Genomic DNA, 15595 nt, shown 5'->3' on the forward strand with positions numbered 1-15595 from the left:
CTGCAGCTCGCTCCACCACAAACAGCCAAAGACTAAATGAAAGCAGTATAACATCAAAGCACTTCAAGACCAAGCTAGCTGTGAGATGTTCCAGCAACACTGATCTGAAAAACTCTAACTTGCTTGATAATATCATTGACATTCAATAGCACTGGGATCAACTTAAAAATACCATTTACAGTGCATGGGCTGAAACTGTAGGATATTCCACTCGTCGGCACCAAGACTGGTTTGACAAAAATAATAAGAAAATCCTAGCATTAGTTCAACAGAAAAGAACTGCATTCTGTAACTGGAAAAATGATTCCTCTAACCAACAAAAACTTATCACCTGCTCAAAGCTGAAGTCCAAAGGAGGCGAGGTGACATAAAAAATAAGTGGTGGCAAGAGATGGACTCTAAGATCCAGGGTTTCGTAGACCAGGATAACATAAGCTTCTTTCAAGCAATAAAAGCTATATATGGGCCAAGCTCCAAAGGCCCAACCTGCTTACATTCCCAGGATGGCTCCACCCTCCTCAAGGACAGTGTCGCCATTAAACAAAGCTGGAAGGAGCACTTTGAGAGCCTGCTAAACTGCGAATCCACAGCCTCTGAAGACACCATCTAGTCTATTCCACAACGGTTAGCAATGCTGATCCCCCATCTTCTGAGGAAATCTGGTGTGCCATCACACAGACACCAGGTCCAGATGGCATCACCTGCACAAACTACTCTTCACACTACACAAATCACCATCAGTGGAGAATCCCTGGAAAATGTGAACCATTTTCCATACCTTGGCAGCCACCTCTCCTAAACAGCCAGCATTGACACAGAAATGGAATACAGGATCCGCTGTGCCAGCACACCTTTTGGAAGACTACTCAAACGAGTCTTCCATGATAGGGATCTGCAAACAGGCATCAAGATCTTGGTTTACAAGTTGTCATCCCCACCCTTCTCTAGGGCGTAAGACCTGGGTAACCTACAGATGACCTCTCAAGCAGCTGGAGTGGTTCCAATAGCACTGCCTCAGGAGGATTTTTAGGATTAGCTGGGAAGTCCGACGCACTAACATGAGCATTCTCTCTGTAGCCAACATCAGCAGTATAGAAGCGCAGGTCATGAAACACCAAATCCACTGGGCCGGTCACTGTGTACATATGGCTGACACTTTGCTCCCAAAGCATGTACTCTTCTCTCAGGTCTGTCAGGGAAGAAGGGTTCACAGAGTGCAGTGGAAGCACTTCAAAGACATAGTGAAAGTACATGTGAAAAAGGGAGGCATCATTCCAACAAACTGGGAGGACTCGGTGCAGAACAGAACACAGTAGTGCCACACCATACACCAAGACACAACTCACTTTGAGGAGAACAGATGTTCTCATGAGACTGAGAAGCGACAAAGGAGGAAAGAAAGGGCAGCCAATAACTATGTCTCCTCCAAGATTACACCTGTCACTTCTGTGGGAAAATCTGTAGGGAACGAATTGGGCTCCTCAACCACTTAAAAACCCACCAATGAACCCCCTTGGCAGACATCAACCTCGCATCAAGGGATAGACGAAGACAAGTCACCAAACCCATATGTGAGTGCTAGGTAGCAAAATTGTTCACTATTACCCATGATTCTTGACTTGCTCACCTGAAGACAAATATTTTAGACCCCCTTTATTGAGAGAGAGAAGTGGTGAGTCAGAACTCTAGGGACCTTTTAAAGGAGATATCCACCTGTGCCAGGTGTATTGTTGGATGATAAATCATAATTGCAGCGTAGTTGCAGCCATGTTGGTCCCAGGATATTAGAGACACAGGGGGTTGTTCACCCACAGGTCATAGGGTGTTTTTGTCTTTTATTACCACAAAACTAATGATATACCTGAGATACATGAATGACATTTTCATCCTCTGGACAGACAGCTTAAACTCCCTCATAGATTTCCACCACAACTTCATCAACTATTCCCTATCCATTAAACTCTCTCTTGAATGCACCCACACCAGCATCAACTTCCTGGATGCCACAATCACCTTGAACAATGGAACCCTAAAGAGAACCATATACAAGAAACCCCCAGATCACCATACTTACCTTCACAGATCCAGTAACCACGCCAAACACACTAAGAAATCTGTTTATCTACAGCCAGGCACTCACATTCCACAGAACATTCTCTGAAGACAAAGCCTGGGGTGTACTCCTTAACATACTCAAAACCACCTTCACCAAACAAGAACACTCCACCAGAGAAGTAGATAGCAACATGGAATATGCCACCCAAATACCCCCAGAGAACCCACTTCAGTATAGAAATAAAGCCCCCTCTCATTGTTCACTCCTAGTTGTCATCTGTCATCCTACACTGGAACCCATATGGGGTATCATCAAACAACAAATCATACTCGAGGGGGATCCCATCCTGAAAGAAATGCTTCCTGAAACCCCACTTCTGGCCTTCAAACAATCCCCCGAACTCTCCAAGCTCATCATCAGAAGCAGACTCTCCATAAACCAGGATACCCCACCTCAGAGTGCCACCAAACCCTGCCAGAACAACAGATGCAAAACATGCAGACATATCCCCACGGCTACAATGATCAGCATTCCCCACAGCACCCCTTTCAAGATCAACGGGTCCTACACATGCCTAGCACAACATGTGGTGTACCTCATCCAGTGCACTAACCGTCCCAACAACTATTATAGATGAAACCAGACAATCACTATGCTCTTGAATGAACTCACACAGGAAAATAATAAGACAAAAACACCACATTACCTGTGGGTGAACACTTTTCACAAAGTGATCACTCTATATCTGACCTATCAGTCCTCATCCTCAAAAGAAACCTGCACAACACTTTCAAAAGTGTTCAAGCCTGGGAGCTTAAATTCATTGATTTGCTAGACACTAAAAATCATGGACTAAATAGAGACACTGTATTTATGGCTCATTAGAACAATCTGTAACCCACTAACTCCTTCCTTTTGTCCTATGACTGCAGAGGTGTTAATGGGTCACACTACCTTGAATGGTCCCTCACAATCTATGCTAACTACTGTTGCGAATTATACCTGATAGGTCACGCGCAGTTCGAGTCTAGGCTGAGGCACACGAACAAAGTCCACAACTGCAGAGTTCTCAAAGATATTAAGTTTATTACGCTCGAGCGTGGTGCCCCCCTGCTAGCTAGAAGGGGACCCCGAATGCAGGTTATATAAAGATTATATACCTTTTAGCACAGCATGTAGCCCTCATGCATTGGAAACCTTAGCCAATAGACAAACCCTTTCCTTATCTACCACCTATCCCTGCTAGGTACATTCTCCGTGCTAAACCATTACTTCAGCTACACAACATAGCCCTAAAGCAATGCATCAGTAACTTTTCTTATCAGAATGGGAGGCCCACATCACAAGGCCAGGAGGCAGGGAGTTAGGAACAGAGAAAGAACAGAAACCGGGAGTCGAGACAAGCTGGAAACAAGGAGGAGGGTTTTCACAGGAATAGAGTATCTAAGGAACACTCCACCTGGTGCATGATGTGCTTGCTTTTAGACAATGGTGGGCCCCAAACCCAAAATGGAGTCACATATACTAACTTTTCCTTAACACTACCTAAGCTATGTATCAGAGGGGTAGCTGTGTTAGTCTGGATCTGTAAAAGCAGCAAAGAGTCCTGTGGCACCTTATAGACTAACAGATGTATTGGAGCATAAGCTTTCGTGGGTGAAAACCCACTTCGTCAGATGCATGTAGTGGAAATTTCCAGAGGCAGGTATAAATATGCAAGCAAGAATCAGACTAGGGATAACGAGGTTAGTTCACTCAGGGAGGATGAGGCTCTCCTCTAGCAGTTGAGGTGTGAACACCCAGGGAGGAGAAACTGCTTTTGTAATTGGCTAGCCATTCACAGTCTTTGTTTAATCCTGAGCTGATGGTATCTACACCAGCAACACCATCACAGGACCTAACCAGATCAGCCACACCATCACCGGTTCATTCACCTGCACGTCCACCAATGTAATATACGCCATCATGTGCCCCTCTGCTATGTACATCGGCCAAACTGGACAGTTCCTACATAAAAGGATAAATGGACACAAATCAGACATTAGGAATGGCAATATACAAAAACCTGTAGAAGAGCACTTCAACCTCCCTGGACACACACTAGCAGATTTAAAGGTAGCCATCCTGCAGCAAAAAAACTTCAGACCAGACTTCAAAGAGAAACTGCTGAGCTTCAGTTCATTTGCAAACTTGACACCATCAGCACAGGTTTAAACAAAGACTGTGAATGGCTAGCCAACTACAAAAGCAGTTTCTTCTCCCTTGGTGTTCACACCTCAACTGCTAGAAGAGGGCCTTATCCTCCCTGAGTGAACTAACCTCGTTATCCTTAGCCTGTTTCTTACTTGCATATTTATACCTGCCTCTGGAAATTTCCACTACATGCGTCTGATGAAGTGGGCATTCACCCATGAAAGCTTATGGTCCAATACGTCTGTTAGTCTGTAAGATGCCACAGGCCTCTTTACCTATGCTAAACAATCTGTTCCATCATGCATTTTGCTGTGATGCTGGGCGTTCCTTTCCCATACCTGCAGAAGAGCTCTGTGTGGCACAAAAGATTGTCTCTCTCACCAACGGAAGTTGATTCAATAAAAGATATTACCTCATCTACCTCATCTTGATAAATCTCGGATGACATTTGTGAATGGCAGGAGCAAAAGAGAAGGGAGATCGGTATGGAGCAAATGGTTTTTTAGCAGGGCTGCAGGAGTCTGGCCCTAATTCTAACAGCTCATGGAACAGGATGTTCTCCAGCAATGCTGGGATTTTCAGTTTATGATAGAGTGTCTTTAAAGAGTTGCATCTTTATAGCAACATTATCTTGCACAATTTGTCCCTAAATTTGTTGTTGAAAAAAGATACCTTGAGAATGTCGTAGTATCTCAGAGAGGCACTGAAAGGCACATAATTTTAAAAAGTGACATATTTTCCTTCTTTGTCTACTACTGCCTCTAATTTTGCTATTTACAAATATACATCAATCCAAATGTCATAATAAAAACAAATGTCCTGTGCACATCCCTGTCCTATGGCTATAATAAAATGCAGATCTAATATTCCATCCTGGCTAGAGGAAAAATGCACCCATTTTGTTCAGACTAAGATTCTTAGGTTCATATTTTATTTTCTGATATGTAGAGACCTCAGCAGGCTGCAGTAGGAGGCTTGTGAATACCAGAGCAAGAGCTGGCCCTTTAAATTCAGTCAGCAGCCCATTTTAGCATATAAAATCTGAAGTGTTGTAGAAAATAAAGGTTTTAATTACAGTTAGCATTTCTGAGACTGCTGCTGGCAGTGACCAGCTTGTCAAAATGAGACATCATTTGTGACACCATAACTAAGGCAATGTAAGCAAACAGGACATATTCTCACTCACTCACCCACCTACCCACACATACTGTCATCCAACCATATATCCTCCCTCGCTCCCCAATCCATCTAGTTCTCTACTCACCCATCCACACATGGTCATCATTGTTTTTGTTATATTCTAAGTGACAGCTATGGTCTCATGTCATAACTCCTAATCTTTTCAGTAGAATAAACTCATTGCAGGCAACTGGAAGCCTGGGTAGGTGTATAGAATGCATTTAAAGCCCTCCATACCCTAAGAATCAACAAGCACATACAGGAAACAGCTGCAGAGCAAAGTTATTTTTTGAGTGTCAAACAGATTGGACAGGGAAGTAGATGCAAACGCAGTGGCTCTACCATAGACTCGAACTCTCTGGGGGTCAGGGAAGGGACTCTAAAACTACTTGACTGGGAGAGCTCTGGACGTATTCAATAAGATCATAGAATATCAGGGTTGGAAGGGACCTCAGGAGGTCATCTAGTCCAACCCCCTGGTCAAAGCAGGACCAATCCCCAATTTTTGTCCCAGATTCCTAAATGGCCCCCTCAAGGATTGAACTCACAACCCTGGGTTTAGCAGGCCAATGCTCAAACCACTGAGCTATCTCTTCCACAAACAAGGTCCCACTGAGATTTGAACTCAGATCACTGGATTCAGAGTGCTAACCATTACACCATGGAACCAGCATATATAGAAAAGCTGGACGAGCACAAGTCCATGGGGCTGGATGCACTGCATCCGAGAGTGCTAAAGGAGTTGGCACACGTGATTGCAGAGCCATTGGCCATTATCTCTGAAAACTCATGGCGATCGGGGGAGGTCCCGGATGACGGGAAAAAGGCTAATGTAGTGCGCATCTTTAAAAAAGGGAAGAAGGAGGATCCGGGGAACTACAGGTCAGTCAGCCTCACCTCAGTCCCTGGAAAAATCATGGAGCAGGTCCTCAAGGAATCAATTCTGAAACACTTAGAGGAGAGGAAAGTGATCAGGAACAGTCAGCATGGGTTCACCAAGGGCAAGTCATGCCTGACTAATCTAATTGCCTTCTATGATGAGATAACTGGCTCTGTGGATGAGGGAAAGCAGTTGATGTGTTCTTCCTTGACTTTAGCAAAGCTTTTGATATGGTCTCCCACAGTATTCTTGGCAGCAAGTTAAAAAAGTATGGGCTGGATGAATGGACTATAAGGTGGATAAAAAGCTGGCTAGATTGTCAGGCTCAATGGGTAGTGATCAATGGCTCCATATCTAGTTGGCAGCTGGTATCACGCGGAGTGCCCCAAGGGTCAGTTCTGGGGCCGGTTTTGTTCAATATCTTCATGAATGATCTGGAGGATGGCGTGGATTGCACCCTCAGCAAGTTTGCAGATGACACTAAACTGGGAGGAGAGGTAGATACGCTGGAGGGTAGGGATAGAATACAGAGGGCCCTAGACAAATTAGAGGATTGGGCCAAAAGAAATCTGATGAGGTTCAACAAGGACAAGTGCAGAGTCCTGCACTTAGGACGGAAGAATCCCATGCACCGCTACAGACTAGGGACCGAATGGCTAGGCAGCAGTTCTGCAGAAAAGGACCTAGGGGTTACAGTGGATGAGAAGCTGGATGTGAGTCAACATTGTGCTCTTGTTGCTAAGAAGGCCAATGGCATTTTGGGCTGTATAAGTAGGGGCATTGCCAGCAGATCGAGGGATGTGATCGTTCCCCTCTATTCGACATTGGTGAGGCCTCCAATTTTGGGCCCCACACTACAAGAAGGATGTGGAAAAATTGAAAAACATCCAGCGGAGGGCAACAAAAATAATTAGGGGACTGGAACACATGACTTATGAGGAGAGACTGAGGGAACTGGGATTGTGTAGTCTGCGGAAGAGAAGAATGAGGGGGGATTTGATAGCTGCTTTCAACTACCTGAAAGGGGGTTCCAAAGAGGATGGACCTTGACTGTTCTCAGTGGTAGCAGATGACAGAACAAGGAGTAATGGTCTCAAGTTGCAATGGGGGAGGTTTAGGTTGGATATTAGGAAAAGGTTTTTTGCTAGGAGGGTGGTGAAGCACTGGAATGTGTTACCTAGGGAGGTGGTGGAATCTCCTTCCTTAGAAGTTTCTAAGGTCAGGCTTGACAAAGCCCTGGCTAGGATGATTTAGTTGGGGATTGGTCTTGCTTTGAGCAGGGGGTTGGGCTATATGACCTCCTGAGGTCCCTTCCAACCCCGATATTCTATAATTCTATGAAAACTAGAGTATAGAGAAAAAATAGGTTATTCTCTACCTCAGACAGAAGCACTGTACTTATGACCAGATTGTAGCATTTAGACAAAATGTTCAATATTCAATGGGCTAAAGACTCAGTCTCTTGCTTTCTCTAGCCTGGTGGCTAGGGCTCTCACCTGGGGTAGGGGAGAACTTGGTTTAAATCCTAGCTCTAAATCACATAGAGTGGGGGAAGATTCAAATACAGGTTTCCCACATCCCAGGTGAATATCCCAACCACTGGACTATTGGGTATTCTGACACTCACTGACACACACACATCTATAATAGCCAGCCCCCAACATTCCTAAGCTGCTCACCAGTTGCTGTCTGTCATAAATATAAAGGGAAGGGTAAACCCCTTTAAAATCCCTCCTGGCCAGAGGAAAAAATCGTCTCACCTGTAAAGGGTTAAGAAGCTAAAGATAATCTCTCTGGCACGTGACGAAAATGACCAATGAGGAGACAAGATACTTTCAAAAGCTGGGAGGAGGGAGAAAAACAAAGGGTCTGTATCTGTCTGTATGCTGCTTTTACCAGGGACAGAACAGGAATGGAGTCTTAGAACTTTTAGTAAGTAATCTAGCTAGGTATGTGTGTGTATATGATTTCTTTAAATGGCTGAGAAAAGAGCTGTGCTGAAAAGAATGACTATTCCTGTCTGTGTGTCTTTTTTGTAACTTAAGGTTTTGCCTAGAGGGATTCTCTATGTTTTGAATCTAGTTCCCCTGTAAGGTATCTACCATCCTGATTTTACAGAGGTGATTCCTTTACTTCTATTAAAAGTCTTCTTGTAAGAAAACTGAATGCTTTTTCATCGCCCTAAGATCCAAGGGTTTGGGTCTGTGGTCACCTATGCAAATTGGTGAGGATTTTTACCAAACCTTCCCCAGGAAGTGGGGTGCAAGGGTTGGGAGGATTTTGGGGGGAAAGATGTGTCCAAACTACATTTCCCAGTAAACCCAGTTAAAATTTGGTGGTGGCAGTGGAAATTCCAAGGGCAAAGGGTAAAATTAATTTGTACCTTGGGGAAGTTTTAACCTAAGCTGGTAAAAGTAAGCTTAGGAGGCTTTCATGCAGGTCCCCACGTCTGTACCCTAGAGTTCAGAGTGGGGAAGGAACCTTGACACTGTCTTTTGTATGGGTTAAGTATGCCCTGAGCACCCCTACTGGATTAGCTACTGCTTGGGAATTAGGTGGGAAATACCTAGTTTGAAAATCCTGCCGGGACTTCAGTGTGAGTGAGGGCTCTTAGCAGTTCATTAACTGTGGGGTGGTATCAGGACTTAGGCAGCTTTGTGTATGCCCATGAATGAAAATTTAGGCATCCATGGGGATTTAAGCACCTTCAGGGTAAGGCAGAAGATGAGTGGTGGTTTGGTGAATGTCAGTGGTGCCCAAATGTTGGAGTTACGTACCTAAGTCCATTGGTGACTCTGGTCCCTGGTATTTCAGCATAAGTAGTAGAGTCTTATGGTTTTATAGCCAGTAGTTCTGGGTTCAATTCCCTACCAGGAAACCCAACCCCAGATTACTATAATGAAGTAATTCTTTAAATCCTAAAGCGAGAAGGGACCATTGTGATAATCTTGTCTGACCTCCTGTACAACACGAGCCATAGAACTTCCCCCAAAATAATTGCTAGAGCATTTCTTTTAGAAAAACAGCCAATCTTGATTTAACAATTGTGAGGGACGCAGAATCCACCCATGATTCTTGGTAAATTATTCCAATGGTTAATTACTCCTCACAGTTAAAAATTTACATCTTATTTCCAGCCAGAATTTGTCTAGCTTCAACTTCCAGTCAGTGGAGGATCTGATACCTTTCTCTACTAGATTGAATAGCCCATTATTAAATATTTGTTTCCCATGTAGTTACTTATAAACTGTAACCAAGTCACCCTTTAACCTTCTCTTTATTAAGCTAAATAGATTGAGCTTCTTGCGTCCAACTCTATAAGGCAGGTTTTCTAATCCTTTAATCATTCTCGTAGCCCTTCTCTGAACCTCTCCAATTTATTAACATCTTCCTTGAATTATGGGCACCAGAACCTGATGAAGTATTCCAGCAGCAGTCACACCAGTGCCAGATACAAAAGTAAGATAACCTCTCTTCTCCTACTTGGGATTCTCCTGTTTATGCATCCCAGAATCATAGTTTGGCCACAGCATCACACTGAGAGCTCATGTTCAGCTGATTATCCACCATAACCACCATATCTGTTTGAGTCACTGCTTCCCAAGATAGTTTCCCCTGTCCTGTATGTATAGGCTACATTCGTTGTTCTTGAATGCATTTATTTACATTTAGATCTGATTAAAATGCATATTGTTTGCTTGTGCCCAGTTTATAAAGCGATCTCAGCATCATTGCCTTATCCTCTTTGCTATTTACCACTCTCCCAATTTTTGTTACCTGCAATCTTTATCTGTGATGATTTTATGTTTCCTTTCAGGTCATTGATAAAAATATAAAATAGTGTCGGGCCAAGAACCCATCCCTGCAGGACTCCGCTGGAAATACACTCCCTCAAAGATGATTCCCAGACCTGAAGAAGAGCTCTGTTAGCTGAAAAGCTTGTCTCTCTCACCAACAGAAGTTGATCCAATAAAATATATTTCCTCACCCACCTTGTCTCTCTAATGATCATGTAGACAAAGGATAAGATGCTCTTAATCCAGGAAAGCAGACAGATGGAGAGAACGTTAATTGTAACTGTTGAAAGGTGCTGATAAAAATAATACTTGCCCGCAGAGAGGCCAGATTGTTTGAACAGCTACCATGTATTTAGGTGAATTGAGTTACTTTAATTAATCTGGACTGTTTTTATGCATATTTAGAGCTCTTCAGAATGCTTCACACAGTGTTTTAGTGATCAGTGCTCATGCAACAACATTTGCTAAGAGTGTTACATTATATCCTGGCATTTGTGTGCTGTTTAAAAAATTGTCCTGTCACAGAAGGACACTAATGACTTAACAACCTAAAGCTAGCCAGTATGGAAAACCTTGGTGCTTAATCAAGATCAATTTCCTAGTTTCTAATCAATGTATGCAGAAGAGTTAGGGTTTTTGCAGACATTAGCTCTGCTTTACATAAATCTGTTTTATCAGTGGACAAATGCGTCATTTATACAGCAAGGTACCAAAAGCAAAAATTTAGAATTTTAAATAAGTACTTTCTACTGTGCTTTTCATGGCCTATAGAGTGTTTATAGGATGCAGTAAAAATTTGTCACACAGCCTCATGAATCATTCTAGCAAGTCATTGATTTCATGCAAATCAAAAGATTTGGCTTGGGAAGATTTGATATTTCTCAACCATTAGCTAGTTTGTTTACTCTCCTGACAAACATGGTGTGTGACCAGAAATTCTTAAAAACAGTAGTAGGTGTGTGAGTGCTTTGTAAATTTGCCATATCATGTAAACATCAGCAATGGTTTAAAACTATGATTTTTCTTTGCACAGGCTATTGACACAAGGGTACTGTGGCTATCTGTTGCTGTGATCTCAGTGATATGAAAATCACCAACGGGAACATAAATAAAAGCCTTGGATTTTTGAGACTGGTGTTTTAAAGTGTAAATCAACATATTGTTCATTGGAAGTGAGTATTTCATCAATACCTCTTCATTTTGATTTCAGAACGTTAAAAGGTAAATCACTTTTTGGACCAAGGAGTCTTTGCTGCTGGGATATAAAATCTATAGACCGATTTAAAAGCTTAAAGACATGGGGAACATAATTAATTCTGATGTAACAGAGAGGACTTGTTATATACCCTCTCTTAAGTGAATGTTAGTTTTACTCAATAAAATATCCTATGGGGAAAACCCTTGCCCCACTAAAGTCAAGGAGAGTTTTGACATTGACTTCAGTGGATCTAGAATGTCACCCCTTATCTATGACCAATTCATAGACTCTAGTGGCAATCCCTGTGGTGGGTGCATGAGCTGCGGTAATGGATCCCGAGAGGAAGTTGCAGCTAGTCCTTCTTGGGCAGGATGGAAATTGCTGTAATGTGGGGTCTCTAAGAATACATGGATATAAACAAACAAACAAAAAAGGTAGGAGGACTGGGAAACCTCAGGGCTCCATCATCATGTTCTGAAATTTAAGGCAAGAAGCATGTCACTGGGGTGATGAGGAGGGAGATGTGGTTACATGGCTCAAGGACCATGTGTCTAGAGCTGCGTGAAGAACTGACTTTTGGGTTCCCTGGCAATTCCAAGAAATTGGAAAAATTGTTTGGGGTCAAACAATGTTTTGTTTCAATTGTGAGCATTTTAATATTTTTATTTGTTTAAAAAAATTAAACTGAAGGAAATCTGAAACAAACTCAGAGGAAACTCTGATTCAAAACTCTTGAAATAAGCCACTTCATCTTTTGGGAATTTTTTTCCCCAGTTGAAACAAGTTGATGAAACTGACATGAATTTACAAACCATTTCAGTGCTGGGGAATCTGCATTTTGCACCAAGATAGAGCTTTGGCTGAAAAATGTCACCCAACTCTACATGTGTCTTGAGTCTGATGAGGTGCTCATTCCCCTGGGCTTTCCAAACTCAGCTTCTGCTTCTTCTCCACTCTTGAGCCACATCCCTTCTCTGCTCTACTTATAGCAATAGGCTAAGCTGCTAGGGAGCTCCTGCCTCACAGTCTGAAAACCTCTGTGCTAAATGGAAGGCAGAAATCGGGGGTGAAGGGGAGGCACATGACCTGCTTGCCCCCCTTGTATTTCCTCTGGTTTGGGGGGGCAATGCCCGCCCTCCCCCAATCTTTGCCCCTGATATTAACAATAAGACGGTATGTGTGAGTTTGCGTTGTACACTTATTGCCAAATACTTCATTCTTCTAAGTTGGTTGCTGAAATAATAGAGAATTAACCAGATCTCGGAAAGAGTGACTGCTAGTGTTCTAACATGGACATGGTGCACACACAAATCAAGGTTTCTGCATCCAAAAATGTAAGCATTAAAAGATGCTTATACAGAATTTGAGGCCCAAGTTCAGCAGTTTATCTGAAACTCCTTTGAAAATCTGGTTTCAGAGTAACAGCTGTGTTAGTCTGTATTCGCAAAAAGAAAAGGAGTACTTGTGGCACCTTAGTCTCTAAGGTGCCACAAGTACTCCTTTTCTTTTTGAAAATCTGATTCTGTATATTGTGGACAAGCATATAGTAATTATTTTCCTCTCCTATTCAGAAAGAATACAGCACATAGCCTCCATATTTTTTCTTGCAACTGTGACTAAAATGCAGATTCAATGTAAATTGTTTATAAGCAGTTTAGAAATATTTTAAGTACAAGTTATTTGTATTCCATGCCTTGATCTCCATCCTCAAGACCCTGAAAATTCTGCTGTTCGTGCCACTTTCTGTTGTTTGTTTGTTCACCCACACACATTAGTAACATTCCTTTTCTGTCAGTTAATTCTGACTCAACTTCTTTTAATTGAACAGATAGAAAATTTCTCCTGCAGTTTTCTTTTTTGTTCATTATTTGTGAATTACAGGAATTGAACAATTGCTATCATGGTTGGACAACACAGGCCACTTTAAAGAATTATTTGTCCTTGAAATGTCTGTTTTTCATATCTGTTTTAATTTCAAAGATAATGAGAGGTTTCAGAGTAGCAGTCGTGTTAGTCTGTATCCGCAAAAAGAAAAGGAGTACTTGTGGCACCTTAGAGACTAACAAATTTATTAGCGCATAAGCTTTCGTGAGCTACAGCTCACTTCATCAGATGCATGCAGTGGAAAATACAGTGGGGAGATTTTATATACACAGAGAACATGAAACAATGGGTGTTACCATACACACTGTAACAAGAGTGATCAGGTAAGGTGATGAGGATGATAGAAAAGGCGATAATAAAACGCTATACTTACTTATTTATTCAGCTTTAGAGTGAACCAGGACTGAATGTCTGAATAGTCATAACCTTTTCAGTCCCTTAAAGGAAGACATGCATTAAAAAAGAATGTCTGATCAAACCAACTCATTGGGATTGAAAAAGGAAAACCTTGGAAGAAGTCCTATTCTTTTGTATGGCCACTGTTCGACAGCACCCAGCTTCCTCTTAAGCTACATATGATATAGGGGTTGAAGTTTCAGCACATTTCTTCCATAGTGTGATTGGAAAAAACAATACAAATAAGAACTGAATTACCAGTAGACAAAGTTAAGATAAAGCTTTTTGAGTGTGGAGAGTTCAACTGATTCTCAGTCCTGTTTGATATTCCAAATGTTTAATCATTTCCAGAAAGGACGATATCCATAAGCTATTTATGCTCCTATAGGCTTTACAATCTGGCAATGCATGTGTAATACTTATCTTTTTTACACACAGATTGGTATTCAGCAACTTGGCTTTCTCTGTGTGCAAGCGACTGCAGACAGGAAAAGTAAAATCAATGCACTGGGAAAGAACCTCAGCTGGAATCAGCAGACTTGCATCAACTTCAGTGGATCTAAGCCATTGTTTTCAAATAATACCAGATGGACTTTTAGAGGATTCAGTTTAATAAATCATAGACTGTCATGTCTGTTAGTTGGGTAATGTAATATGTTTAATTGGACCACCTTCTGATGGTGAGGGAGACCAGCTTTCAAGCTTACACGGAGCTCTTCTTCAGTTCTTCAGGTGACCTGCAGAAGAGCTCTGTGTAGCTCGAAGGTTTGTCTTTCTCACTATCAGAAGTTGGTCCAATGAAAGATATTATCTCACCCACCTTGCACTAATATCCTGGGACCAACACGATTACAGCAACACTGTGTACATGTTCTTTCGTTAATATTTGTATTGTTGTAGCATATAGAGGCCCCAGCCCAATTGCACTGGGCATTATGGAAACTTATAACAAAGAGACAGCCCCTACTCCACAGAGCTTACAGTCTATGGCTTTGTCCCTGATTTGTGCACCATGCAGAAGGGATCTAGGAGTCTAATATTGAAAAGTGTCAAGTGTCTCTTGCCAGGTGCTGAACACCCCCTCTCATAACTTCCATTGACTTAAATGGATCTTGGGAGGGGCACTCAGCATACTGCATTGTAGCAGAAGGCAGAAGCCCAGGCCTGGGAGATGGCCCGAGCCTGGGAGGCCTCAGAGAAAAAGTGTGTGAGCCTGGAGGGGTGACCCTGGAGGGCTAATTTCGAGGAGCCCATGCCAATAGGCCTCTCTACCCCCAGGGATGGAGGTTTAGAGGGGGTGGGGTGTAGCGGGGTGGTCACCTACTCCTGCCTGGAAGGGCTTAAAACAGCTCTGGGAGAGGGCTGGGGCAGGGGAAAAGCTGGACTGATTAGGAGGCAACCTCAGCTGTGTCTACGCCCCAAGCAGACCACAGCTGGCCCTTATAAAAGGGCTTAGGGCCAGGCACTGAGAGAGTTCCCTCCATCTGTAGAGGGAGATAGGCCTGGCTGCTGGGGAGCATACCATAGTACCTGAGGTGGAAATGGGCTGGGGGAAGGCCAGAGGAGTTGGGGAGCTCTGGCCCGGAAACCCCCCAGGCTGCAGGCCTAGTAGAAGGCCAAATAGGTACTGGGGTTGTAGAGGGTAGCCCAAGGGGTAGGCAGAGGCAACAGATCCAAACCGCCCTTGCTTATAGTGAGTGGCATTCACATTCAGTCAACCCCAGGGAACGGGGGCTAGTTGAGAATTGGCACTGGCCATAGACTGAGGCGAGGTGGGGATAGAGGGTGGAGGTTCCCTGGGGAGGGGAGACCCAAATCTGTGGGGTACTGCAGGGGGCAGCAGCCCGGGTAAAGGGGTATGGTGGTCCGGGAGGGACACGGGGACCAGCGGCGAGCGGGACACCGGCCTGCAGAAGGCGCTCCGGAGGCTGGAAGAGCTAATTCCCAAGGATGACCAGCAGGAGGCACTGCAGGGGTGAGTCCCGCCACGTTACATGCATAATAAGGCCTTA

At 43.3% G+C, this 15595-nt stretch overlaps 1 long non-coding RNA gene across 1 annotated transcript in view; it reads left to right on the plus strand.

Annotated features, from left to right (window-relative positions):
- The window catches only part of LOC311516726, a 183095-nt gene extending 168852 nt beyond the window's left edge, over window positions 1-14243 (plus strand). Inside the window, exons 2-4 of the long non-coding RNA XR_014710494.1 lie at window positions 10126-10461; window positions 11139-11277; window positions 14022-14243. This is a non-coding gene — a long non-coding RNA (uncharacterized lncRNA). The remainder of the gene's footprint in view (window positions 1-10125; window positions 10462-11138; window positions 11278-14021) is intronic.
- Window positions 14244-15595: the final 1352 nt, after the last annotated feature.

The sequence above is a fragment of the Lepidochelys olivacea genome, assembly GCF_965140295.1.
Source record: "Lepidochelys olivacea isolate rLepOli2 genome assembly, chromosome: 2".
NCBI classification, from domain to species: Eukaryota; Metazoa; Chordata; order Testudines; family Cheloniidae; genus Lepidochelys; species Lepidochelys olivacea.